Here is a 3,394-nt window from a genome sequence, read left to right as displayed (position 1 = left end):
GTATGATTGATCATATGATATAGATATAGATAGGCGTTTACCTGCGCGTTGCGTAAAACTAATATAACGTGATAAGATACTCGGTTAACATTTAAAAAGAGTCTGGCATTATATATATATATATATATATATATATATATATATATATATATATGACTTTTAATTAATTATTTCTTTGAAGTAATACAAAACAAACAATCATATACAACATATTTAATTAAATATTAACCATATTAAGTTATGATATTTATCTAATCTAATTTACATTAACGATTTGCCTTCAAACAAATTATTTAAAAAATTGTTTTATTTAAATATGACCAATCAAATTAATTCAAATATTTTATTAAATTTGTATAAAGTGATACATACTGTGAGTTAGATTTTCTAGAGGGTAGTGAACTTAGATTTATATGCACATAATAATATGTTTTAAATATATACATAATTTTTGTCAACACATATATTTTAATAAAATAAGAACATATTTCAGATAATACAATATATTTTTGGTTATTTGACATAATATATCATCTTACATTAACATTTATTTATAAATTATTTTATTTGACCCATATATAATTATACTTTATCATAGATTGATTGTCAAATCAATATTAATGAATTGATTTTACCAATACATACAAAAAGTTGGAACTAAATTTGATTAATAGTCATATAGTGTTATTTATATATGAAATAAATTACATAAAACAAATAATCATTTACATAAGAAGTAAATTATATAAAACAAAAATCAACGTGATCTTACTAATATTCGACGAAAAGTTGGAGCTAAAATTGAGAAATAATCATTTACATAAGAAATACATACTATAAAACAAAACATTTTATATAATATCTAGCCATACCTTTAGTAGAGAATTCTTATTTAATGCTATGTTTTATCATAGATTAAATGTAAAATCAATATTAATGACTTGATCTTAATAATACTTGACAAAAAAATGGAACAAAATTTAAGAAATAGTCAAAGTGTATGATGTGTGTGAAACGATCTAGTTTTATCCTACTTTTAATTATGAATTTGACACACAAAAGGCAATGGACCTGTCAATTGGTGGTATAAATTAGCAAGCAGGGTATCCAACTCAGGGAACGAAAATTAATCTAACTACTAGAATTATCTAAAATAAATAGTAAAATTGAAAGGTGGTTCTGTAGTTTTGCAATACTAGAAACTGAACAGGAAATTAACTAAGCAACTAACATCTAAAAAATAAAAAATGCAACTAAATTCAATGATAAAAAGGGCTTCTGTTTAGGTTCGAGTCATTTGATCCTATGGTTGATTTTATGGTAAAAGTGTCGGGATTAACTTTTCATTGGCTACCGATTAAGGTGATTAGGTTCATGTTCGCTATTACTAATCCATAGAAAACATATTACTTCAAGCAATGACCAGTTGTATAAATTAATGAATTTCCTAGCTTATTAATTCGTGCTAAGTAAGACTTGTAATGGTTAGTTAAATTAATAATTCACTTAACCTATTGTTGATGGTTTATCACACAAGCTCACACATTAATTTGTCTATTTTCTAATTAATCCTAGTTTCACATTCGCTATTCCTAGGCATATAATTATGTTTTCACATAATTCATACGATTTAGCAATTAAGAGATGTTCATGCAGCTTAATATGCTGGACAATTAACTGAAAATAGTTGTAATTAATACATAAGGTTCTTTAACAAGCTTAACAAAACGAAATCACCAAATTAAATTAATCCTAACCATAAAATCAATCCATATTCACAAAATCATCTACCCTAAACAGAAGACAAATGTTTTGGTTCATAATTGCAGTAAAAACAAACTCAAAAATTAAATTCATAAGTTTAAACATGATTCAATCAAAGGTTTAAGTAAAAATACACTTGAACTGCCTAATCTTCCTAAAATCGAATGCTTAGACTTGATCTTCGAGTTTCTAGGGTTCCAGTAGTACCTCAATCACAACTTTTCCTCTTAGGGTTCCAGAAAAAAGTCCCTTCTCTCAGTCTTAAAGTCCCTATTTATAATTTTCTGGAAACAGGGTTGACTTGTCGAGTCAAGATACCGACTCGCCGAGTCCCTCATTAAATACCCATGTACGACATGAACTTCTATAGCTTCGTGAATCTTCGATCCGAATCGTTGAGTAGCTGCTCCTGCTCGCTGATTCCTTCTTATTTTTGACACTTTCTTCTTTATTTCAACTCCCGAACTTTCGATTGCATCTCTTGCTTCCTTTTGCTTCCGAGCGTATCTTTTGGACTGAAAACACAATTTAAACACTATTAAGTACCTTTTGTCCATAATATGCAGATAATTAGCTAATAAATAACAAAAATCTATACTAAATATATAGCTTAATACACACATATCAAAATACCCCACACTTGACTTTTGCTTGCCCCCAAGCAAAAATGAATTTTAGCACACTAATATTACTTAAGACAATCCCAATTGAACCCAACCATTATGCCAAGACCGCAACACATGCATTTGCGTCTAAAATTTTTCCTAAGGACCCCCCTAATTCTAAATACTCGCAATTCTCATAAACACTTGCCCACTTCTTTCGAACAATGCTCATTTTATGCATCCCTTCGAATCCATCCGCATAAAACTTCCTAAGCTCAAGGTATTTTTGGTTGAGCAACCCAAGCATACATAAACTAGAAAATTACAATTTTTCGATACCAATATGGACCTATTTTTGGAATTCTTCACTTCTTTGATAACTTGATCTTGATTTCCTTGAATTCACCAACTTTTTTTTTTAATTTTTGGTATCTTCAACTTTTTGAATCTTCAAAATTTTAATCTTTTGATCTTTACTTTGATTGCTCCAAAATTCTTACAACTCTTCTTGTAATTCTCTCTCTTTTTTTAAACATGTATCTCACTTTTTTTTGTCACTCAAATCCTACATGCTTAAGCAAGGACACTCAACTTCAACCTTTATTAGTTAAAGTACTAGTTTTTCTGGATACATTTCAAGTACACAATGCTAAACTTATTACATCCCTCAAGCTAAGCGATGTTGTTTTTTTTGTCCCATGATTTCACTAGAATAAGGGAGGCCACAAATGCATTATAACGTGTATAAGCTCAACTAAACATTTAGTTTCTCAAGGAATCATCAAAGACAATACTAGCATGGAATCCTAATTGCTTTTACCAAATTTTTTTGAATTAATCCTAGTAATTTTGACTAGTGTAACCAACCCCTACCCCACACTTATTTTATGCAATGTCCCCATTGCATATTATGCATGATAAAGAACAATAAAATAATGAGGGAATTGGAACAAACTCCCATGGGATAGCAGTGACGAGGTTGATATATCTTTATGAAAAGCTCCTTCTTCAAATGACTTTAGGAA

This window comes from Lactuca sativa, chromosome 8 (assembly GCF_002870075.4).
Source record: "Lactuca sativa cultivar Salinas chromosome 8, Lsat_Salinas_v11, whole genome shotgun sequence".
In the NCBI taxonomy this organism is placed as follows: Eukaryota; Viridiplantae; Streptophyta; class Magnoliopsida; order Asterales; family Asteraceae; genus Lactuca; species Lactuca sativa.
Note: the sequence above shows the minus strand (reverse complement) of the source record.